This window comes from Marmota marmota, unplaced genomic scaffold (genome assembly GCF_001458135.2).
Source record: "Marmota marmota marmota unplaced genomic scaffold, marMar, whole genome shotgun sequence".
In the NCBI taxonomy this organism is placed as follows: Eukaryota; Metazoa; Chordata; class Mammalia; order Rodentia; family Sciuridae; genus Marmota; species Marmota marmota.
In genome coordinates, this window is record NW_025999968.1 from 43,278,020 (window position 1) to 43,305,288 (window position 27,269).

General features: G+C 32.9%; 1 long non-coding RNA gene across 1 annotated transcript; it reads left to right on the forward strand.

Annotated features, from left to right (window-relative positions):
• Positions 1-1,250: 1,250 nt before the first annotated feature.
• LOC125616866 lies at positions 1,251-27,269 on the forward strand. Its single transcript, XR_007347651.1, has 3 exons — positions 1,251-1,350; positions 24,672-24,675; positions 27,231-27,269. It is a non-coding gene; the product is annotated as an uncharacterized LOC125616866 (long non-coding RNA).

A 27,269-nucleotide genomic window follows, 5' to 3' on the forward strand; every position in this document is an offset into this window, starting at 1 on the left:
TTTGCCCAGGTCTCAGTGTCCTTTCAGGCTCAAGACTTCTAACTACTGTTTGCTGTTATTAAAGGATATAACCCTCCAGAATGATCCATTTAAAGCATTTCTGTGAATTATTATAGAAATGTAAGGAATAAAGCAATAATTGACATAATAAAATTCAAAGCATGAGAAATTTTACCAACTTCTTAAAAACTCATTTATAATTGTTGCTTATACTGTAACCATGGTCCACTTTATTCTTTGAATATAGCTCTTGCTGCTCTGCACCTGTAATTTGTTTTTTAAAAGGACATGTTTTTTCTATTCCTCTCTCCCTCTCCTTAATCTCAGGAGAAACAGAATTACTTCTGTTCCCCATTTTAGGTAGATTTTTCTGTCCTTAAGTACACACCCACCATAGGAATGAAGACTGTGGGGATGATACCAGATCTCAGAAATGACTATCTCCCAAATTAACAAGTGAATTACAACTCCAACAGACACATGGAATGTAGCTTTGAGTCACCTCTTTAACCCCTATTGGGCATAATCACAGCCTTTAGGAGTCCCCTGTGTTTCTCCTTTGCTAGCAAAGCAATATACCTTCTTTGTCCTTTTTCTCAAAACCATGTCCTCATTGTTGGATTGGTATTGGGGACAAGGACCTGAGTTTTTGGCAAAAATATCCTAAAAAGGTGAACTGTTGAATATTTAGTTCCCAATATTTTATCCTGAGAAAAATTCCCACAAGTCTCTACCACCACAAGTTTAATTAGCAAGACTAGGAGGAATCACACAGGCTAATCAATGAGTATTAGATATAGAAAATGAAAAATCCCTAAGTAGTGAGTGAAGCATGGGAAAAAAGAGTGCAAAAGAAAGCCATACACAGGTAGACTTGATCCTTTCCCAGTACATTCTTTTCCAGTGACAAGAGAAGCCCTGGGGAGGAAAGATGAGATTCAAGATGAGACTGAAGATCTCTAGGAAGAAATCAATGTATTAACCCTTCCCAAAATGAGTACTTTCTCAGTGACAGTACAATTGATACCGCTAGTTACCGGTGCCAAGTTTTGCTCCCTTACATGTTGAAGTATAAGATTAGAGAATCACGCCAAGGCAAGCATATAAAGCAGAGTTTATTTAAAAAAGGGGTAACATAGACTTTTCCCCGGAGGAAAAAAAAGTTTTCCTGGTATCCTGGTATCCCAAGAAGTGGGATTCCTGCTCTCTTCCTCTTATCTCTCTTCTTCCTGCATATTAGGCCCAGGAGATGCTCAGGTGGGATGGCCAAAAGGTGAGAAGCAGATGGGCTGGAGGGGCCAAGTTGGAGTGATCTGGGCAGAAGGGGGGGGGCATAATTAACAACTCCCTGTACTAAACCACAATCCCTGAGATAGGGTACCTTAGTGACAGGTTGGAGCAGGGGGCAGGTTATCTTGATAATGGTGGAGGAAGGGCTCTGAAGGAATTAACAATTTAATCCCTCCATTCTCTGGATCTGACTCTTGCCTATCTGCCTGTATAATTCTGGCTTCACAATGAGACCTCGGAGGGAAAGACATGAATACTAACCACTGTCCCCAGACCCTCCATCAAGTCCACTCACTGCTGACCCCAGACCCTCCATCTGACCCACTGACTGTTAATCCCGAACCCTCTGTTAGACACAACACTGGCAATAATTAAATAACCTCTCAGGATAACCTACATAAGCCCAGTCCCTTTCTTTTTTAGGGGACTCATATTCCACCAAGGAAGGGGGTACCACCGGGTCATTTCGTCTTTGCATTCCCCGTTCCTGTGTGAAACTCTATTCCTGAATAAAAGCGGTGAGCTGATTGTGAAGTCTGTGTTCCTCCTTCTCTTTTTTGTACTGACAATGAGTACCTTTTCTTCCGTCACTCTGCTTAAATGAAGAGGTATATTTTAGGTTGCATTTACCTCATGTTACTTAATTTTGTCACATTCAAGCATGTGCCCATTGTTTTACAAGATAGCAGCTACATCTCAAGAACATTAAACTCTGGTTCAGTGTGGTGTGTTTTACACTTTAAATCTAAATGAAAGTATAACTGATTGTTGGCATGATCTCGGGTTTATATTTTGTCCTGTGAAGGGAACTCTGCTTCCTGGAACTGTGTCCTAGCATGTATTCTTCTGCCATAATCTTCTGTCATGATATTCTACCTCATCTGGAAGACAGAGCATTGGGGTTAGCTATCTGTGGACTCAGACCTCTGAAACCAGGAGCCCCAAATAAGCTTTTCTTCCTCTAAAATTTTTCACATCAGGTCTTTTGGTCACAGCAGTGGAAAAACTGACAATAACACAGAATATCCATAGATTCAGCCTTGGGAGAAGGAGTTAAGTGAAGAGAGAAGGTAATTACTCAGGAGGGACCAGAGGAAATATGGATTCATATGTCCATCTAAGAGTACAACTCTTACAAGAGAATAGACTTTATAATGTTTAATATAGAATTCAGCAATGGTTACAATGGATATTCTGAATTTGTTATTATAAATATTTATTTGGCACTTCTAATAGTAAGTGACTGAATACATAATGTATTTGTGCACAATGACATTAGTAGTCTAAAAATTGATGATAAAATTTTAATGTCACATCTGACATTTATTAAAGAGTTTTTGAGAATAAATTTTTGCTTTTGGAAGTGGAAAAGAAAATGAGAACAGGGGCTGTGAGGGAATTACTCCTTTATTTTTCTCTTAGGAGATGGTAAAAACAAAGATGGGTGGTCAAAGTTCATTGTAATTATCTTTACAGCAGAAAGCATAATTCATAGTTGACCCTAAGATTATTCTGTAGGTTAGACACTTGTTTTAAGATTTTCCTTATACAATTATTCTTAATTATTTTTCTACTAGTATGGGAATAAATAATCTGTTTGTTCTAAAGGAGTTTTAGCACATTATCTTACTATATTTGTCTAGATAAAAAGTCAATATTTTATTTTTTCCTTACATGATTTTAATTAGTCTTTATATTCTGGCCAAGTGACATTAGATGCAGTCAACTAAAACAAAATTATTTCTGAAAGACAAACAAGTTTTGTAGGCATGGTTGATGTTAGAATTTATTACTACTCAACTCTCATTTCTTCTTATTAAAATTATAAATATTTTTGAGGAAATGTGATTTTCATTCACATGAACCATGATGGAATCTTTCCTTGATTTAATTAGCATTTGTTTTCTATTGAAACATCAATGATGCACTTGTTTAACCAGCAAAAATGTGGTGTTAATTGAAACTACCTTGGATTTAGAGCTCCCTGAGACCTTAAATACTGATATGATTAAGAGTTGCTAGAATGCTCAGAAAAAGGCAGAACACTTAGTCCCACCATTAGAATACCCAGTGAAGAAGTAACAAAAGAGACTGGGAACCTACACTTTCAATCAAAGTCTCATCCTGTTGTTATTGGGAATTGCATCAAGAGAAACACATTTATATAAAATCTAGTGAGTAGAAATTAAAACTTTATTTTTCAAAACACAAAGAAGTGTGTTTTCCATTCATTACTTGAAATATATGCCAATGTTTTCTAAGCAAGTTTGTTACCTCCAGCTTATTAGTTGACACTTTTCAATATGAAGATTGAATTTCATAGACTTTCCAAAAATTACTAATTTTTGAGCAGCACACATGTAAATAAAATGCTCCAATGCATCAAATGTGAATTTTAAAATAACTTATTTAAATAAAATGATCTTCTTCCATGTTCTTGGGTAGGCCAAATTAATAGTGTCAAATGGCTATTACCAAGAGCAATGTAGAGATTCAAGGCAATCTCTATTAAAATAGCAATGTCATTGTTTGCAGAACTGGAATAAAATTGTTAAAAATTTATATGGAAGAATAAAAGAACCAGAATAATCAAAGCTATCCTGATCAAGAACATTGATGCTGGAGGTACCACAGTTGCACCACAGAACTGTAGTAACAAATACAGCATGATATTGGTATCAAAACAGACATGAAGACCAATGGGATATAATAGCAGACACAGAAACAATTCCTCTGATCCTTGAAAAAGGTGCCAAAAGCATTTCTCCTACTTAGGAGAAATGATAGCCCTTTTTAACACATGGAGCTGAGAGAAAACTGGATATCCATACGTAAGAGAACAAAGTTATATCCTATCTCTCACGTTGCACAAAAATAAACCCAAAATGGATCAAAAATTGAGGAATTATACCAGAAACACTGCAATTGTTAGAAGAAATCACAGAATCAACAGTCTTACATATTGGCTCAGGCACCAACTTCCTTAATGGAACTTATAAAGCTCAAGAAAAACAAACAAACAAGAATCAATAAGTGTGATGACTTCAAATTAAAAAGCTTCTGCACAGCAGAGGAAACAAGTAACAACATGAAGAGTGAGCCTACAGAATGAGAGAAAATCTGCCAGTTACTCTTCTCACACAAGATTTATACCCAGAATATACAAAGAACTCAAAAATATAATACCAGAAAAACAAATAGCTCAAGCAATAAAGTGACAAATAAACTAGACAGGCATTTCTCGAAAGAAAAAATGCAACTGGTCAACAAATATTTGAAAAAAAAAAATGTTCAACATCTTTAGTGAACAAGGAAATGCAAATGAAAATAGCACTGAGATTTCATCTCATTTCTGTTGGAATGGCAATAATACAAATAATAATAAATGCTGGATATGTTGTAGGAGAGAAGGTACACTAATGAATTATTAGTAGGACAGCAAATTATTACAATAATGTTGGAAAGGAATATGGAGATTCCTCAAAAGACTAGAAATGGATCCTTCATTTAACCCAGTCATCCCACTCCTTGGCATTTATCTAAAAGATCTAAAGTCAGCATATTATAGTGATACATGCATATCAATGTTTATGGCAGTGCAATTCATAATAGCCATGCTATGAAACCAGCCTAGGTGTCCTTCAAAAGACAGATGGATAAAGAAAATGTATATGTATACATATTGGAGTTTTACTCTCCGTATGACAGCCAAAAAGAAGAATGCAATTACATATTTTGTGGGTAAATGGATGGAACTGACCAAGAAATATCATGCCGAGTGAAATAAGACAGACTAATGCCAATGGTTGAATGTTTTCTCTCATGTGGAACTTAGAGATAAATAAAAATTAAAAAAAAAAAACATTATCTCATGTTTTAAACATAAAGAAGAAGAGTGGAGTAGAGGAAGGGGATTTAGCAGGAGGGAGGAGGAATGGGGAATGGGAGGAACCTCAGAATAAAATTGATCAAAGTATGCAGTGTGCGTGTATGAATATATCACAAAGGATTCCACTTTTATGTATAATTATAATGTACTAATTAAAAAATAAGATAGTAAAAGAAATACCAATAAGGTAGCAGTAGGAGTTCAAGGGAAGGAAGTGGGGGAGGGATTGAAATAGAGCAAATTATGATATATGCATTCATGAATATGTCAAAATGAATACCTCAATCATGTAAAATTATAATGAATATTTAAAATAAAATAGGTATTTTTCATATGTTTAGTGACTGTAATCTTGCATCAAATTTTTTATAATATACAAATTTGACTCTCAAAACAGGATCAATAAATATTTTTCCCTTAGAAAAATTTTAATAAGAATGCATTTCTAGTGTGTTATCCTGAGGGTTATGCAAGCAAGGATCATGTTGTGAAATATTTTTAAATGGTACAAATCTCTATTTTCTCATTTCCAAAAGGAGTATTGGTTATAATGAAATATGATCATTTATTACTTAGTTTTTTATTTATGTTCCAATTTTCAGTGTTCAAATTCCCATCACAAATGACCATATAGACTACTGTGAGATATAATGATAGATGGGAGGGTAAAATAGCAGAAATATTGTGTTTTAAAAATCTATCAGATACAGCAATTACCTCCCATCACTTTTATTTCCTCTGTACTCCCACTTTTTCGATTCCCCTGGCTTTATTAAATCTTTGCTCCTTTGCACTTGTATGTCACCATAGAAACAGCATGGGCTAGTTAACTTGTTTTGGGGAAGAAGAGACACTTGGAATTGAGTGTCCCCATCCTCTGCTACCTTAGCCTCCCACACTGCTGCTGTGAAAGGCCAGTTGATGGCCACTGAGCACTAAGTGAACTTGCAGATGTAAGAATAACGATAGATAAATTGCTCCTGCTTTAAACCCCTGAGTTTTGCAGAGTTAGCCAACATTTATGGAGGAAGAGATGTACACCACAGGAAGAGTTGATATGGGGGGTGGATATCAGTGGGGTACAAAGAAAGTTCAATCTAAAATGGAGTAACAGAGGCTAATGGATTATTAAGCATTAACTTAAACATTTACTGAGAAGAAAAATATTAGGGAATAACCATGTAGTTCTGCAGACTTTTATCAAAGCCTTTTATCCAAGCCAAGATATGTTTAGAGTATAGAATTTTTTAGATTTCATAAAGGTATTAGAATATATATTTCATATATTTCGTAGCATTCATTGACAAGTTCTAGGATAATGGCTCATGATATATTATTCTGAAACAAAACAAATGGATATTCACAGTAAGTTCAACAAATAAAAACTCTAAAATTTTTGTCTGGTCAATTGAAGTCAGGTTTTGCTTTAAAATGACTTAACAAAAATATTTTAGTCTTCAGAGCTTTCTGGCTTTCAGAACTACATGTGAAAAAGTTGTACACTTCTGTCAATACTACAATACTCACTGGAGAACAGGAGAGTAAAAGAATGAGCTGGGTGCTAAGTCTAACAGTTTTTTGGACTGAAGCAAAGAATAAATAAATAATTAATGAATTAAACGAACGAACAAACAAACCAAGAAACAGACGTAGCCAGTGAAAACTTTAAGTTCTTAAAACAAGAGTTCTCATGAGTGGCTGTTCTAGGGATCTACATTGGCCCTAATTCATACTTCTTGTATTGTTACATTTTCAAACATTTACATGAAAAAGATAGCTTACCATGTTTTCTCTGCATATAAAACAGAGCTATGCAGAACCTGAGCAGTGTGCAGTGTAGAGTCAGGAGGCAACATGAAGGGCCAGTTTGAATAATTGCACTTCAAGCTCAACTGTTTGGCTATAGTCCCTGAGTGGCTTTTCAGCATGTGTTTTAAAGTCGTCTCTAGTTCATGAAATGCACCAAGTGTCATTATGTTCAAAAAGGTAACTAGAACTAGCAAAAAATACAGGATTTTGTGGAAATCACAGGATCAAAATAAAGAATTTTATTCCAGTCCAGCTCAGAAACATCTGATAATTTAAATGCATGTTTCAGGCTTAATTGACATCTTCTCTGGTGACCTAGGTGCCAAGATAATGACAAGAAAGGTTCAGAACTAGTTCATATTTCATGATCTCTAAAATCATACTTTTAAATACTGCACATTTAATTCACATTGCATCATAAAATACAATATCATTGCTATTATAATTATTGCTATTAATTGCATTATAATTTTAAATTAGAATTTTATAGAATTATTTTTTAATTCTATTAAATCAGATAGCACTTTCCTGTCAGAGGAATGGTGTGCTATATGTAGTAACTATGTTTCAAACAATTAAATGCCTGTGGGAAATTATGAGTCTTCTTTGATGCTTTCATTTATCTGTTTAATAATCATGTTTTTGACTAGAAAAATAAATGAAAAATTATTTTAACCACCACCAATACAGGATACCTCTTCAATGTTTTCTTTATTATTTAAACAAGCCATTTAAATTTGAATGTCAATATATTTCTGTTCTTCATTTTCATCATAGTTCTTCAATGTTTTTGTCAATATAAATTAAATTCAATAGCTGTATTTTCCATTTTTTATGGATTAATTAAAAAAAACTGTCTAGAAGCCAAAAGAAATTTTTTTCCAGTCCATATTTTGTGTTTAAAGTTTGTTTTCATCAAGGTTATGTCATTGCTCAAAACTATCATATTATTATTTGCTCTGCTGAAATGTTATTTTTTCAAATAATTAATTTCTACACACAATATTTTGTAAATCACTGTATATTTAGAGATTTACTATATTAGAATCTAAAATCAGTGTAATGTCAGGTAAAATACATATTAAAACACTCAAATTCATTTTATATTAAAATGTGAATATTGCATGTTTTTTCTCATAAGTTCAGCTTGTCTTTCATATTACTGTTCCCTCCAATGATATTAATAAATAAAAAGTATCCCTAGTGTTCTTTTTGGTAAAAACTTGACAGAATCTTTGGGATTTATTCAAAATATGAAGAGCTTTAATCAGCCATCCTGATTCTGTATTATGAATGTCATTATTTGAAAGAATGACTATATTCTATAAATTTATTAAAAATGAGTCTAGTTCAGAAGAACATGGGACATAACAAAAGATACTTTTCCCTATGTCATAAAAGAGTAACAAAATATGTGATGTTTGTGCAAAAATACATATATCAAAAACAAGTTAATCATGGCATGAATATTAGAATAAAGAAAATATGTTTTTTAAAATTCAAAGACCAGAATAGATAAAAGATTGCAAAGTTTAGAAATTATAAACAAAGAAAAAAATAATTAAGCCTTAACCAGTTCTGTAGTTTGTTAAAAGTATAAAACCGGAATTATTGAACAGGTAGAATTTGATATCTCCAGATAACATAATATTTTTTAACTTAAAAATGTAGCTTATGAGAAAATCAAAACTTTTTAATGTGAATTTTTCCTTTGAGAGAAAAACTTGTCTAAGAGATACCAAAACTGAACTTTACATTTTATTGTGTCTGATATCACCAACTGAAGCTCATGAAATACCATTCAATTTTCATAAATTACTCAGGATCCCAGACTCTTAGTGATCAGAATTTGAAGCTCCTTCCTGAACAAAGAACAGTAGTGACAGCGCAGAGCTACTCTTAATTTCCACAAGCTACTTCTGCTTCTATGGCAAGTATAGCTCTAATGCAGTTCTAATGGTAACCACCGAAGTTCACTACAAGTAAGTTGCCTAAAATTATGACCAGTCACCAATACTTACATTCTGAATCGCTTTTAGAGCTTGCAAAAGAAATGTCAGGAAAACTCTTATCTCTGACTTATATGTGACTTATTAATGCTGCTAAATTATAATTATACAAGACATAAAATATGATATTCATACAAATATAAAATTAATATGGGTCAAAAGTTTTTATTCACTAATGTAGAAACTAGTAAAATGTCAAAATTGTAAAAAGAAGACTTTGAAGAACAGAGTGTGTGTATATACACAGATACATTTAAGAATTCTGAAACAAATTTTCTAATAGATGAAAAATTGTTTACTAATTTAGATGGAAATAAAATGCAGTAGTTGGGGTCATATATTTTTCAGAGCAGGAACCTCTTGTATTTCCATGAGAAAGAAATAATTTTCATTGTCATCAATAAGAATAATAATCAATTATGTCCCATTTTTATAAGTTAGCTTCTAAACCAGTGGATTTTAAAATGATTTAGTAATATAAACACAATAAACAGTGGAAACACACCTAAAATTGTATCACCTTTCAAGGTTCACTAGACTGTTTTGAACTGCCATGAAAAAAATAATAATAATAACAGTAATTTTACTTGCCCATTTAAATGTCTTGGAAAGATTTTCCTGGGAATCCTCTACTGGTTGTATCCAAAGTTGAAATTTTCTTGATTTGAAAATTCAATTTGGTATCTTCATGCTTTTTAAATTTTCTAAAGCCTCATATCACATTATTCTCACAGTATTCTAGAGGTTTCCTCCAAAAAGATTTCATTGCACAAAAACAGGAAATCAATTGTCCAGAAAATGGGTTTATAAATTTGCATTTATGTTAAACAATCATACACACACATACCTATACTTTAATTTAAATGTGAATTTGAATTCAGGAAAGATATACTTCAAAATTTAAAATCATTTATGAATAACCTTACCTGAGCCACAGATTCTCAAATATTGAACTGGAATTACAAATTATAAATTTTAGTAGTCTTTATATTTAACACTCACTAGATAATCCCAAAAATACATGGACACTACTAGTTTACAAAACAATGACTAGAATTAAGAGAAAATAAAGACAACCGTTCCAAATAACAAACATTTTTACATAGACATGGCTTGGCAAATATTTTATCTTGATAAATCTTTGGGAAATAAAAACATGCATGCTCTTGGAGGATACAAATATGTAAATGTGAACATCCTTAACTCCCAAGAAAATCTCATAACTGAAAAGATTCTTGGGGAAATAGTAGGAGGTTATTTTTATCCTAGGTGTCATCAATTAAAAGTCTAAAGACCCTTAGAGATGCAAGGTGCCATGGAAACACTGGCAGCTGTTGTTCCATTAGGAGTGGAAAACCAAGAGGAAAGATGGTTTGAGGGGCAAGTGAGTGTTTCAACTGTGTAAACAGAGAGTGGAAACAAAAGAAAACAATAACAGTAAATAAAAAACAAAAAACAGGCATCTCTTTCAAAGAGAAGGAAAAAAAAAGCAGTATGAAGAGAATAGAATAAGGTCTCAAAAGTCTGCGGGTTATACCTATCTATGCTGATACTTTTCATAACCTCTGTAACTTTGGAGAATTCTGTTTTCTAGAAATTTCCCCAGTTCTTTTGTTATCCACAGTTTATTTAGATGAAGTGATTCACAATAAAATCCTATATTTCTATTGCAAATAGGGAGATGAATCCTTCTTTTCAGTGGTCCTTGGATTAGACAGGAAATACGGTGGGGCACTGAGAAGGGGAATTTTGAGACAGAGGAAGAGGCAAAAGAGAAAAGAGGAAGAGAATGAAAACGGGGTGGTGGAGGTTAGATGTGGAAGAAGAGGAGGAAAATTGAGAGTCAGAAGGAGAGGGGAGAAAAGAATGGAGGGGAAACCAGCCTTGGCTTAAAACAAAACCTGGAATTTGAGAAAAGCCATAGACGTTCTTTGGTGATAATAAATTTAAGGTATGTGCATTATACTTAAGAACTTAGTAACCTCAGGCAAGTCTGAAGAGGATAGAAAGGAAGAAGAATACCCAAACTAGAGCCCTCTGGGTCATGGGTTTAGGTTATAAGAATCACTAATATGTTCACAGTATTACATAAATGTACTGCTGACAAGTTTATGCTCTCAAATCTGAGTTGAATAAGGAGTATGTTGTCCTTTCCCTTTTTTCCTTCTTTGGTTCTAACTCATAGGAAGGTGCTTTCAAATTGCTTTTAAGTTCACTGAAACCACTTTCTTCACTCTCAGCCTGTCACAGATGATAAACCTGGAGATGTCTTTAATAGAAAACAAAAACTGAGTTATGAAATATCTCAATTCCAAGGACCCCACCACAATTGGTTTCTAAAATACCTTAATACTTCTGCACTGTCTATATCCAAAAGAAATAATGGAAAATAAATTTGTAGTAAGCAATTTGGTTGAAAATAAATTGATGAAAATAATGAATTCATTAAAATAGAGTTCTCACAAAACATGATTTCCATATAATGGTAGCTTTTAATCACCAGAAAAATATTTGCATATTTTTATTTGTAATAATCTTTCCAAGTTACTTTATTAAATGTACCTCTATCAGTTATAACTGTTATGACAATATTTTCATGACATTTTAAATACTAGTCTCAGCCTAAATGATTTTCCAAAACAAGTCTATTGAAATGAATGTTCTACTCCTAAAATTTGTTTAAATAAATGTGAATCAACTAAAAGTAGCAATATATTTAAAATTATTAATAAGTGTATGTTACTACTTAATTATTAAGTTTTAAAATTTTATGTAATCAAATGAGATCCATGGTTCCTATTTGGCCACTGTTGTAACCTTAAAAATAATTGTTTACACAATTAGCATGATTTGATTCTACTTGATATTGCTACTTTCATTTTCATTTATATTAAGAATTCAGTTTCTATTTTTAAGTAAATGTTTCTAAAATTTGGAAATAGGTAAAATATTAAACATGTCAAGTTTATATATAGGATAAAATTTCTAGGTTGAACTTAAAAGACTGAATGAACTGAATTTTTCTGTTGACAAAATTTATGATTATTAATTTGTAAAGCTAATGGGTAACACTGGAATACCATTTTACACATTGAAAACTACACTTTGATATTATTAAAACAAAATAAAACTGAAATCTCAAACTCACTTCCAGGAGAAATAACTAATTTAGAATGATTGGCAGCTCTTTTTAAATTTTTTTCTGATTATTGATAGGGTCACAAGAATAAGCCTATACTATTGTATGAGAGAGCAATGATACCTCAGAAGAAAAAAGAATGCTAGAAAGACTTTTTAAAATATTATAATAAAATATACATAACAGAAAATGTACCATTCTAATCATCTTTAAACAGGCTATTCTGTCTCGTTAAGTGCACTTGTATTACTCTACAACATTCACTACTATCTCTCTCTAGAATTTCTCTATCACGCCAAACTGAAACTCTGTGGCCATTAAAAGAAAAAGACAAACAAATCTTAAAAACAAAAACAACTTTTCATTCCCTCCTCCCTGAGACCTCTAGAAACCCCAGTTGTACTTTTTAGTCTCTATGAATTTGATTATTCTTTATATCTCATACAGATTGAATCACACAATATTTTTCATTTCGTGCCTGATTTATTACACATAACATGTTTTCAAGTTTCATCCATGCTGTAACATGTAAGAGAATTTCATTTCTTTTTAAGGCTAAATTATATTCTAGTGTAAGTATTAAACCCCGCACTTTCATCCATTGATGGACATCAGAGCTGTGTCTTCATTCATGCTGCTATTACAGAGTAGTGCAGGTTGAGTAATTTATGATGAACAGAATGTACTGCCTCAAGATTCTAGACACTGGAAAACCTATGTTAAGGGGTCAGCATTTGGTAAGGACTTTCTTGTCATGTCATACCTTGTTGGAGCAAAAAGAAAATAGGGGAAGGGAGAAGAGAGCAAGAATTCAAGGAGGCATCTTCAATCACTTCTATACTTGCCATTAATCCATTCATGATGGAGAAGCATCCATGACCTGAACACCTCCTATGGGCTCCAACTGCCAACATAGTTGAATTTGGAGATTAAGTTGCCAACACCTGAACTTGAAGGAGACATTCAAACCATAGCAGATTTTTTTTCCACTTTTACTACTGTGAATGATGATGCTATGAGCATTGATATACAAGTATCACTGAAGCAAGAACAATTAAATATATCATAAATTTTCTTAGCACTTAAAAAGTGCCATTTTCTTCAGTAAACATTGGCTTGTATGTTGTAGAAATTTAACTCTTTTCCAAAATTCTTAGGAAGTTAGTCTAGACAATTTTTGGTTATTTTAAAATATTTCACTGGAGAAATGAGGGTTTAGAATTTGTTGGTCATTGTGCTTTGCACATGAAACTTCTAAGCAGGGCAGTTTAAATGACTTTTGGCCTAAAATGGAAAATTGAAATATTGTGATATGTAGTATAATTTACTTTGTATTTTACAAATAAATTAAATTTGAATGATATCCAGTGTATGCAGATTTGAATTTATTAGACTTTTTGTATACAAGAGAATTTCACAGTATACTGAAATAAAACTACATATTTTATTTTTCAGCAATAAGAGGGGAAGGTACTATCATCACTGTGTCACATAACAGGGAGTTTAGGCTTGGAGACAAGTAATCTACATAACTCTAAAATTATGAACTGAAAACTTGAGCATATATATTGTGTGGTTTCTGCTTGTCGGCACATATTCCTGTTGGTATGACATGACATTTTCTAATTGGATTGTATGTTTCGAGTTATGGACTCAAATATTTAATCAAAACTTTTCTGACTGTTCTCATGACAACAGGCATAGGATATATTCAAGGGCCATAACCATTTATTACACAATCCTCTCAGTCTTCCTGGACCCTTAATAAGTTATGGGAACATGGATATTTGTTATGGTGGTTTAAAATTAAGTTCTGGTTGCCTACATCCACTCAAAGATAGGCACTATAAATTCCCCAATGTCCCTACTCAATTTTGTCTAAAAGTCAGCTTTTATATTTGGACCAGGGAAAAAACACACAGGCAACTGGAATAATGTGGGTTTTTTTTTTTTTTTTGGTTTAACAAAGTTGGAGGAGGATGGAGTGAGATATAATTAGAACAAACCTAATAAAAACTTGAAACAATTTTGAGTTAAATATATATATTTTTTATATATATATTTATATAAAGTTATATATATATATATATATATATAAAAGTTATATAAAATATATATATAAAAATATATATATATTTTTTATATATATATTTATATATAAGTTAAATATATATATATTTTACCTTTCCACATAAGTATGAATAAATATCTGTCCACATAAAATGATAATTTTCCCCAGTATTCCAACACTGAGATACATCATGTTAATTTAACAAGGCCTATTCTTAGTGAACCTTTTTTATATTCTTATTTTACTTGGTGTCCCTTGGCTTCTGAATCACTCTATACTCGCTTTCTTACTTTGTGGCTATTTGTTCTGAAAACTGATTGCTGATTCTTCCTTCTCTCACTAACTAAAATAAATCTGTTCATATTTTTCAGGTCCATCTTTTTTTTTTTTTAATGATTCACCAAATTAGATAATACTACAGTTTAAAACAGAATGGAGATGGAATTTTATAAATTCTAATTTGAGATAAAAATTATAGTAATTAATTTACTCATCCATTGATATTCTTATAATCATTGAGAAATATTCACAGAAAATCCAATTCAACTGAATCTCTCTCATATTTCCAATTGGATGTTTCCAAGAAACTTAAATTCAATGCGGTCATTGTAACCTCATTCTCTGTACATCCAGTCCACTCCCCATTCATTTTTCTTATCTCTATTACTGATATTCTCATGAGTTTCTCAAGCTAAAATCCTAATATCTTTTCTTTGCTACACATCCTAAATTGAATTGATGTTGAAATAGCTCAAGTCCCCATATCAGGGAATTGCAGTCCTAATGGGTCTTATTGATTAAAGGCAAAAGATATAATGTGCTTGCTTTATAGAAAAGATTTACTCACCACAAATAAGTATTAATTTGAATTGCTAAGGCACAAGCAAGTTGAATAATCATATGTTACTAAAACTGTGTAAAATTTGAGTCCAAAATTCACACTTGAATAATGAAAGGATGCTTAGTGTTTAAAACTTTCACTGGCATTTCAAATCCCTTAGATATCAGAACTTGCCCCTATAAAACAATTAGGAAAATAAAACAAATAAAAAACCAAAAAAGCCATCCACAGGCAGTGTGTTTGAAGTTTTGGAACCAATTCTTAATTTATTCATTGTAAAGTTTGTTTCCTATTATATTGTTTTAAAATTACATTGGACAGTGGATATAGAGACAATAAGATTTTACAAGGGTAAAAGCATTTATGAAACCATAAAACTACTAAAGAGCTGATTTTAAAGCATCTTAAATAGTCCAATTAATAAATAATTTAAAATTTCATTGTAGCTAACTACTTCACATTATGACTTTACCCCTTAGGCATCTGATAAAGGGAGATTCAGGTGTAAAGAATGTAAGTTGATTTAGAAATTCACATGCTTATCTCAAAGCCATCCATTTTATTAACTGATTGATAATATTTATTTTTGCACCTTATATTCATTTTTGTATTTTCATACACAATGAATCATATAATTACTATGAGAAATTAAGAAAGGAGTAAGGGAGAAGGAAATCTTCAACAATGTATAACTTGCCGTAGCAAAAGTGTCTGAATCCTTGAAGCTGTGTGTATTTCTATAGATGTCAAACTTTTTTTGTGGCCTATGCCTTTGTTTAGCTGTTCTCTATGTTTAAAATTCACTTTTTTTTTCTTTTGGTATCTAAATTCTGCTAAGTTTAATACCTACATGATAAGTCACCAACATTGTTGATCCTTTACTGATTTTCCTATTCATAAGTAATAATTCATTGCTTCCATATTTTTCCAATAGTATTAGGTATATAACATTGTGTGCATTATAAATTGCAACATACAATGATATAAACCCCATAGATTGACTAATAATCTATGGGGTTTATATCATTCCTCACCTAATAAAGTATTATCTGCTTAAGTTCAGAGACCATAACATTAGCAGTTTTGTATCTCCTTGGAAATTGCAAACTGCCTTGAACATAAAATAATACATTTTGTATAAAAAAGGTTGAGTTAATTGAATTGAGTATTCCACAATATTAATTAACTGCTAAGGAAAAAGTGGCTTGGGTTTGAATCCAGCTTCATCATAACTGTATTTTAATATTACTTCATGTAGATATGATTTAATTTAACAATAAAGAAGTATTTACTTAAGTATGTCATGCTTTATATTTATTTCATATAAATAAATATCCATGTGGAATGTCTTATTTATCATGACCATTATATAGAAAATAAATGTACAAAATATACCTATGCAGAAAAAAAAATGCTTCTTATACTCTTCCCTGGTATTAAATGCATTTGGAGTCTTTTTGGTGGTGGTCATTTCTCTAGCTGGATATCCACTAAAATAGAAATAACATGAACTTAATTAAAGTTCCTATTGACACAACTGCTTTCAAAATATAAGTTGATCCTGTGGAACAAGAAGTGGCCATTGCCCTTATTTCAGTGGCTGGGTTTTTATTCCTGTTAGGAATATCTATTGTTCATCCTACTTTCAACAGGAAATCACCTCCAGTGGACCACAACTCTCTTTTACAGGTCTAGAGATTGGAAAGTTGGATATTTATTGCAGTTAAGGAACTAAGAATTTTAAAGAGGCAATTTGCCAAAGCTGGTTGATAAATTACCTCATTCTCCTTCAAGTTTATTGTCAATACAGTGCTGTGCTGGCACTCCAAGATACATGATGTGGTTCATGTCTTTCTGCATGAGTTTCAGGGGTATAGCTCTCAATAAAGAATTGCAATTGAATGGCTTATTTTATTTGTTTACTAAAGACTATCACTTTTATAATTCATCAAAGTAGGAAAAGACTGTTTTAAAGAGTTTCAAATAACTATAATTTAGAATATCAATATATAGACTTTCTTCCTGTGGTCAGTGTCGGCAGGCTTATTAGGCCTGCAACATATGCAACTTCACAAGTCCCTATGCTTAGAAATGTATGGTTTTACATTCTCTGTCACTCTTTCGAACTTCTAGTAATTTTGAATAAGGGACCTCACATTACCATTATGTACTCTCTCTGATTTCATGGCTTAGAGAGAGTCATGAAGTTTAGGATTGTAAAAGTGACCAATAGAAACCAATTTGATAAAGTTTCTATTTTTCCAAGTTCTTGAATTAGACTTTCACAGACTATGATCTAGATCTATAAAATTGTATTGCAGATTTTTTAATTAGTAGCAGAAAACAACCTCCTTTTTTTTCATTATTATAATGAAAGGTTATACAGGTGTCCAGCCTTTGAAACCATTAAAATTAGAGCTGATCTAGCTCAAGTGTGGTTGAGAGAGAACAAGAGTGCACTTTTCTCTTAGCCAAGATATGGGGGAGTCATTGGGGAACTGAACCAACATTAAAGATAACTGATATGAGACAAAATGCAGTTTTCAAAATCACAATGGAGGCTAAGGGTAATGGAATAATTGCAATTAAGTACAAGCTTATCAATATTTACAAACTCTGCATTTTAACCTGAATAACACAAGGCTTAGAAACTGGACTGTTCTTATGTGCTTAATATAAAAACATAAGTAAAACTGCAAATTTTCAGAGGCCAACAATCAAGTGAATATTAGAATGTTAAACTTCAGGTACCTGGATATTTTCATCTAAATATATAGTAGAACATATTGTAAAAGCTACAATTATTTGACATGCAGTCTCTAAAACATTGTTATGGTGCTCTTAATTTATCAAGAAAATGTGAGACATATGTTAATATCAGGTTTCAGAATATTGATTATTGGTCTCTTGCTTGATTGTGTAAACAACTTTGATTAGATCTAGGTGCATAATAAAAACCTGTTTCACTTGATCAGAATTAGAAATGTCTCAAACACAATGCAGTTAACAGGAGCTCAATGGTCTATTCCATCATGAATAATCTTAGAATATTGGTAAACATTGCTCAGTATCCAAATTGAGCTATAGGCTCACCATCTCATTACATGAGCACAAAGCATGAATTTTATGTGCTGAAGCCATGTCCAGCAGAACTAAACTGACAAAGGTATAAAAAAGCAATAATACAGATCTCTTGGAAGTTCTCATTACTGCTTCCAGTCAGGAGACTAGAGTTATAGTTCTAAAAGAGAGAGGTGGAGAGATATTTATTAAAACATGTTGCTAATCAATATTCTAAATGTACATTTTTTAGCAAAACAAATACAATGACCCTTTTCCAATATGGTTATTAGCTTGGTTATCAAAGTCATATTTCAATACTACCTGTGCTCACTTAAATTAGTACTTGAGTATAAATTTTTTAAATGCATTTTTATACAGAAAAAAAAAAAACTCTCCAAAAGAAACTAAAGTGGATTCAAGGACACATTTTACAGTTGATTTACTATCTACAGGTTTGACATTTTGATGATCTGTCAAATCTGTTTCCCAGGAGACTCATTGCCCTTTTCAAATTATGATGTTTTTAAAGTTGTATCCCAAGACTCAGCCACGCCTGGGTCTACTGGATGCATTTCTTGAATGACAGAAACGATAGCAATTGTATCAGTTTTCCTAAGCCAACTTCAGGGATTTGCAATGCCTCAATATTTTTGACCGTATGAGCAATTGCTGACCAACAAGATACTGTCTCCTAGATAAAAACTATACCTGATAGAGCATTTAGAAGAACACTACTTGACAAATAAAGTAGATAAGAGACTCATCTAGCTCAGGGAAGAAGTGGTTCCTCATTTTTGTTATGCTAGAATTACTCATTCCACTTTTTTGTCAACAAAAGCATACAATGTTTGATATCTTTAAAAATATAACTAAGGATTAGGAATGAAAGGGTATCTGTTTAACTAAAAGTGATTGAAATGAACCGGGTAGCTGAGGCCCCAATGTCAAAAAAATAAACTGAAAGGATAGATCATCTATCCTGCAAACACACTCAAAGCCAGTTTGAAGTGTACCAGGAAGTAGAGTTTGATACCAAGTTGTGTATTTCGTTCCATATCGCAAAACTCTTGAATGATGTCCTCTTTGCCTACTTAAACTCTATCTGGTACAATTTTCTTAGATAATTGTTAGAGTCTGTAAACAAGTCAAAATAACACCTGGCATTTTGCCAGGGAATGTTAGAGTTCGTAAACAAGTCTGGATGGTGCCTAACAAAATGCCAGAGGGAGTGGTTTGAGAAGTAACAAAAGCGAGCCATTAAGTATGGAGATTCCTTATTGGTTGACTGCTGTATCTAGTTTATGTTAATTAGATAAACTGTGTGGATGTATAAATACTGCTCCTGTCCTGCAATAAACGGCTCCCACTCCTGCTGTATCAATGTACACAAGTTGNCAGGTATGTTGCATGGGAAAGTGCCAGGAAAAGATAGACTATTACCTGCCAATGGTGATCTTTAATCACCTTTTATCTTTCCTCATTATGAATGCATCTCATATGTCAATAGCAGACTTTGCTTGAGCTGGAAAATTAGTTCTATCCAAACTTCCATGGCTTATTTTCATGCCACCACTAATCAGACTACTTCACCCAAAGTGAAAATCATCTGACAGATGATTTGTCAGATTCTCTGTCAGAACAAAAGCTAGAGCAGAAAGTATGAAACAGAATTACCTCAAGCACACCAACCAGGGTAGGAGAAAAATGGAGGGGATTACCTTTACCTTCTAACACTTACCGAGTGAGCCCAGGGCATGGAACTCATTTAACACCTTGCATACATATATTTTTGAAAAAAGAAAACTGAAAAAAAGGTGAATATAATTTTAGTATTGTTATAAGAATAGATGTATTACTTCTTTTTTTTTAAAGAGAGAGTGAGAGAGAGAATTTTTTTTTAATATTTATTTTTTAGTTCTCGGGGGACACAACATCTTTGTTTGTATGTGGTGCTGAGGATCGAACGCGGGCCACACTCATGCCAAGCGAGTGTGCTACCACTTGAGCCACATCCCCAGCCCAGATGTTTTACTTCTTATATGCCATGGAACAGTCTTGAAACATACAAAGTTCCCAAGAATACATTTTGGGAACTGCAACGCACCATGTACCATGTTAAAGTTCTCTGCTTGTATCCAACTCTCAATTCCATTTGCCAACAGCAGAGTCCCACAACCCTAAGATGAGAAGCAGCAGCTCAGGTCTCAGCTGGGTAAGAGTCAGAGAACCTTAACCTCAGAGCCCCAGATGTGACCCAGGCCAACCTGGAGGACAAAGTGGATGCTTGAATATGTCTGAATGAGTAGAAGCCACAGAGCAGGGTACGGTGTTGAACCAGGCAGGTCAGTTGAACCAGGCAGGTCAGTACATCTGCCAGCTGAGAAGCATCCAGATGCTTATGAATAATCAACAATGTAGAGAAACAGAAGTTGATTGCAAAATGCAGTTTATAGAATGTAATTTCCTTTGTTTTTAGAACATCGTGAATGTCGATGAAGTGCCCTTTCATTTCACATTTAAGCTATAAAATGTCACCACTATTTCCTGTTTATTAGATGATACGTTTCTTTAAAACTTTTGGTTTCATAAATACCATTCTCTGTTGTTGCATAAGGTCAGAATTATTTTCTGCCTGTTTATATGCAACTTTACCAACTAAATCAATGTTTGGTCTTTAGGAGAATAGCAATACAGTTAATAGACTGGACTTTCCTGTGCATAACATTTTTTCATAATGGATCCTTAAGTTGAGTGATGTGCTATTTACTAAAACACCTCCCTATCATAGGCTTTCATGGGCAAGATAGCATAAGATATAATTGATTAATTACTGAATATCCTTCCTCACAATTCTATATTATTTATTGACCCCTTACTAAGCACAGATCACTGTAATAGTTGCTAGGTATAAAAGGAACTATAAAATGTAGCCTCCTAGAAGAACTTATGATCTAGATGGAAAAACAGCACATATATCCATAAGTAAGTATACGTTGACAGATGATTTGTAACTGCAGTGATAATAGATAAATAATAAATGTCAGTTGATATAAACCATAGATACAGAGAGTAGGAGGGAATCTATGGTGAAAATTTGCCTATTGTCAACACAGTTTTCCTTTGTTAATATACCTCTCCCCACCTAGACCATCTGGTAATAGTAAACTGAATTCTCCAGGCTAGTGGTGTTTATGTGACTCCTCTCAGGTTAATTAGCACACCCATTCCACTATCCACACTGTTTCAAAGCTGGGCCAGTAAAACTACTTACAGATTTTCTAGAACAAGAGAGAAGCAATTATTTTTGTGTAGGTACATGTTTTAAGATGAAGTCATTTAAATTCCCATGGTAGTCCTTGCTATACAAGTATAAGAGCCTTCTGAGAACACAGCCAAAAACCAAAGAAAGCAGGATTGAGAGATGGAGAGGGAGAAATTCCTGATCTCACTATGTCTGGAGTCTTGTCCGTTTTAGTCTTTTCCGGGTATGTGAGTTGATAAATCCCTGTTATTCTTAAGCAGGTTGAAATTGAGCCAGTGGCACTAGCCACTTAGAGGTGACCAAACTTAGAGGGTCTTTGTTCATTTGTTCACACAGAAATTGGAGGATTACACTGGTCCAAGATGGTTTCTAGGAATGATTTGAGCAGAATCCAGAGTGCTATTTAAGACTGTGCAAAGAAAAAACTTTAGACAAATTAAATTCAGCAAAGTTTATTTGAGCAAAGAACAAGTCACTAATAGGGTATCCCTCAGAACCAGAAAAGGTTCAGATAGCTCCTTTCTGTGAAGTGCTAAGGCAGCATTAATACACAGAAAATGGTAGCGAACTATAGAAACAGCTTGATTGGTTATAGCTCAGTGATTCCTTTATTTGAATATGGCCTAATCGGTTGGCTACCTGTGATTGACTGAAGTGTGGTGACTGTGATTGACTGAGGCTCAGCTGTTTGTAACTAAAGTATACTCCTTAGTAAGGCTTACAGTTAATTTATATACAGAGTTAGGTTGTAGTTCATTATATAAGGGACTCTGCATATGGAGGTACCCCTTATGCCAAATATATTTAAAACATAAAACTCAAGAGGGAGGAATGAAAAATGTGTTTTCAATATAGGACTAACACAGAGAGAAATACAAGTAGAAAATTTAAAGCCCTATCTATTATAATATAGACTTCATATATTGAAATAGATGTAAAGTTGTACAGAAAGAAAATGAGCTTGAGTTTACAAAAAATTACAGTTTATAGATGGTTATTGAGATTTTCACATACAAGCAATAAAATATAGAAAAAAATTAATATAAACAGCCTACAAAATACCAAGTAACTAATAAAGTGATTTTAAAATGATCTATCTTATCTATGTCTATGCATATATTCACCTATGTGGTTTGTATGGCAAAGATATGAATTTTTGTCATTCATGCCACTGGCCTAAAAGATTGATAAGCAATTGCCCAACCCACTCGCAACATTACTTTCTGTTTTTGATATCTATTATACAGAAGTAACACATTCAAGTAAATTTTCTTTTAGGAATTGAACATTTTCTTCTCAGTAGTTTCTTTCATTTTTAAACTTAATACAATATTATAGATATTTATGGGGTATAGTGTGATAATTTGATACATGTATATAATGTATAATGATGAATCATGATAATTAGCCTTTATCTTTAAGTAAACATCACTTCTTTGTGTTGAGAATCATTGAAATTCTAATTTTTTATAAAGTACAGTTCCATCATATATTTTATAAAATACATTATAATTACTGTTAAGTCACACTCATGCAATAAAGAACATTAAAACTTATTCTTCCAATATAAGAGTCATTTTTGTACCCATCATCCATACTATCTATTACCCCTTTCCACAATCTCTGGCCTCTAGTAACCACTAGTGTGCTGTCTATTTCTAAGAAATTAACATCTGTAGCATCCACAGATAAATAAGAACATGCAAGATTTGCCATTTCTGTCTTCTTTTGTGTCTTCCTTATTTCAATTAAAACAATTTGCTCCAGTTTCCCCAAAAGACAGGATTCCATTCATTTTATGGATTCATAATTTTCCATAGAGGACATATATCACATTTTCTTTGTCTATTTGCCCAACGATATTTGCCCAACGATTCTGTCTCTTGTATTCATTAAGTTGATTCTAATCCAAGCTGTTGTGAATATTGCTGTGATAGACATGGTAGTGTGGGTATATGTTCTACACACTGATTTCCTTTCCTTGTTTAGATATATAGTTGGCAGTTATATCACTAAATTATATGGTAGCTTAATTTTTACCTCTTTTTTTGAGGAAACTTTGTATTGTTTCTGAATTAACTTTATTACTAGACATTTCCAGCAACTGTGTATAAGAAGTGCCCTTTTCTTCACAGCTACTAGCATTTGTCATTTTGATTTTAGCCATTGGAACTTGAGTGAGACATATCATCCTGTTTTTTTTTTTTTTTTTTGCATTAACCTGATAATTCACGAAGTTGAACATTTTCATATACTTGCTGTCCCTTTCTCCATCTTTTATTGACAAATATCTGTTGAGAGTATTGTCCATTTTTAAATCAGATTGTTTACCCTTTTTGCTGTTCAATTGTTTTGAATTTTTCGTATATTGTAAATATTAATCCTATGTCAGCTAAATAGTTTGGAAATATCTTCTCCTATTCTTCCGGTTGTTTCATCAGTCTTTTGTTGCTGTTTCTTTTGCTGTGCCAAAACATCTCACAATCCTAATTCTAATGTAGCTACCCATCCATGTTTTGGTGGCATTATGGAAAACACCATTGCATGCAGTGATGTCCTTAAGTGTTTCTCCTGCTTTTATTATCAATTAATTTCAAATTTTAAGATCAAGCATTTAGGTCTTAGATTCAATTTGATTTCAATTTTATATATAGTGAGAAATAGAGAGCTAGTATCATCCTGCTGTGTATAGATATCAAGTTTTCCCAGTAAATTTTTGATGTTCTTATTAGTACATTATAGTTACATGTAATAATGGAGTTCATTTTGACCTATTTATATTTGTCCATTTCAATCCCAAATACTTACAATTTCCCTCCCTCCTCCCTCCTAATGTTCCCTTTCCTCTGTCCTACTAATCTTCCTTCTATTTATTTATTATTATTATTTTAATATTATTTTTATTTTTGGTATTGGAGCTTGAATCCAGGGGCAATTTACACTGAACTGCATCCCCAGCTCTGTTTTTTTTTTTTTTTTTTTAATTTTTCTTTTGAGATAGGATCTTGCTAAGTTGATTAGGGCCTACATTGCTGAGTCTGGCTTAGAACTTGCAATCCTCCTCCCTCAGCTTCCCAATTTTCTGGGAGTGTGCTACTACATCAAACTGACTTATAAATTATTTTTAATTGGTGCTCTATAAATATACATAAAGGTGGAAATTTTAAATTTTTCTTCTATCTATTCCTTTGTCCGCTCATTATTCAAGAGCAATATTGCTTAATTTCTGTGTATCTGTATAATTTCTAAATTTCTTTTTGTTGTTTATTTAGTTTTTAGTCCATTGTCATCAGAGAAGATAGGTAATATGACTTCAACATAGGTACTATTGCTTTGAGACTTGATTTGTGGCTACCACACAATTCATCCTGGAGAGTATTTCATGGGTTGATAAGAAGAATTTATATTCTGAAACTGTTGGTAAAAATGTTCTATAAATTTATGTTAGGCCCATTTGGTCTACAGTAAAGTTCAAATTTGATGTTTACTTGTTATTTTTTTTGGATGATCTGTCCATTAAAATAGGTATTTAAGTTCTCAGATATTATTATATTATAGACTATCCCTGTATGTCTAGCGAAGTTTGCATTATGTAATTGGGTATTCTAGTATTGGATGCATATATATTTATAAAAGTTATTTCCTCTTATTTGAATAAATTTTAAACCATTGTATGATGCTCTTCTTTGCCACTTTTGACAGTTTTTGACTTAAAAGTCTGTCATATCTGATGTGAGTACAGCTACACAGGCTCACCTTTGATTTCCATTTGCATAGGATATCTTTTTCCATCTCTTCAGTTTCAATCTATGTTTATCTTTCTGTACAAGTGTGTTTCTCATAAGCATCATATCATTTGTTTCCCTACCCATTGAATCAGGCTACATCTCTTAGTTTAGGAACTTATTCCATCGACATTCAATGGCATTACTAATGAAAAAAGGACATAATCCTATGGTTTTGTTAATGTTTTTCTGGTTGTCCTATATATCCTATTTTCCTCTCTTCCTCTGTTGATGTTCATCTTTGTGACTTGGTGGTTTTCTGTATTGGTAAGGTTTTATTATTCTTCTTTGTTTTTATGTATATGGTTACCTAGTTAATTTTATATTTTTCATATTTCCATTAAGATAGTTATGCCATTTCACTTTTAGTTTAAGATATCTTTAATTATGTCTTGAAGGGCCAGTCTGATAGTAATAAATTCTCTCAACTTTTGCTTGTTTTTTCTTCAGCTTTGTCAGGTATAGTATTCTTGGTTGCCAGAGTTTTTTGTTTGTTTGTTTTCTTTTTTTCAGGGCTTTGAATATATTATCCCGTTCTTTCCTCGCCTATAAATTTTCTGCTTAGAAATATCTGCTGTGAGTTTAATGGGGTCCCCTCAGGTAACTTAACAGTTTCTCTAGTTGTTTTAAAATTTGTTCTCTCCCTATATTTTAGACAATGTGACTATAATGTCCTCATTAGAGGACATCATGTGTTGGAATATGTTCAGGGTCCTTTGAGTTTTGGGGAACTGAATTCCCATATTTTTTTTCCAAAATGTGGATATTTTTCAAAAATTTTTTTGCTAAATTGATTTATGTCTTTTTATTTTTTTTTCTTCTGAAACATTCATAATGTAATTACTTGTTGGCTTAATTGTGCCACAGGTCTTGTAAGCTTTACTATTCTTTTTAATTCTTTTTCTTTTGGTCTCTTTTATTTCAAAAGATCTGTTTTTAAGCTCAGAATTTTTTTATTCTGCTGGATCTAGTCTTCCATAAATGCTATTAAATGTTTTTCTTTACTTTTTGAGTTCTTCAGATTGAATATTTATTCACTTCTTTTTTAGGATCTTTATCTTTTTAAAAAAATTTTCATTCATGGAATAAATTGCTTTCCTAATTTATTTAAATTGCCTATTTATATACTGTCTTGTATTATTGACTACCCCAAAATTATTATTTTTAATTCTTTTTTCACACAATTTGCTAATTTCCTTTATCTTTTAGTATTCTATTTCTACGAGTTATGTTCCTTTGGGGACAGACACTATCTTGCTTTTTAAGCCTTTTTGTATTTCTTTATTGAGATGTGCTCAACTGGATTATTCTTTGCCTTTGTTAACTTTATAGGTTTGACTTCACATTAAAGGAATTGTCTGTATAGGCTACATGGACTTTGGCTTCAGGTGAGTACAGCAGTGTACTATCTGTTTAGTTTCTTAAACTGTAGTCAATTTTAGCTATGCCTGCTGATGTCTTTATGGGATTTCTCTGATAGATGGATATAGCTGGGATGCGCCTCTTCTAAGTGGATGAGTTTGCTGTTATCCCAGGTCATGACCCATGTGGATGTGGGTATGAGACGCCCCTCAGTTTCCATGAGTCACATGTCTGATAGGGCTATTATACTATGCCTGAGCATGTAAACGTGACTGGTATGACAGTGAGGCTGTTGTGCCTGTGAGTTTTCAAGAGCCATGGATAGGTGTTGTTGATACTGCCATTACTGGTGACCAGTTCTGCTCCCTCACATGTTGAAGTATAACATTAGTGAAGCATGCTTAGGCAATCATATAAAGCAGGGTTTATTTAAAAAGGCTAACATAGACTTCTCCCAGGAGGGAAAAGAGGGCCATAGCTGGTATCCTGGTATCCCAAGAAGTGAGGTTGTTTTGCCTTTTTATATATGTTCTAGGCTTCCTTTGATCTCCTGCTCTCTTCCCCTTGTCTCTCTCCTTCCTCTATAGGTGACTAGGCTCAGGAGATGCTAGGTGGGATGGCCAAAAGATGGGAAACAGGTGGGCTGAAATGGAAGGGCAGGGTGAAGCAGCTGAAGACACATTAATTAACAACTTTATAACTCCCTGTAGGGAGGGGTAATTACTGGCACAGGTTACCTTAGCAGCAGG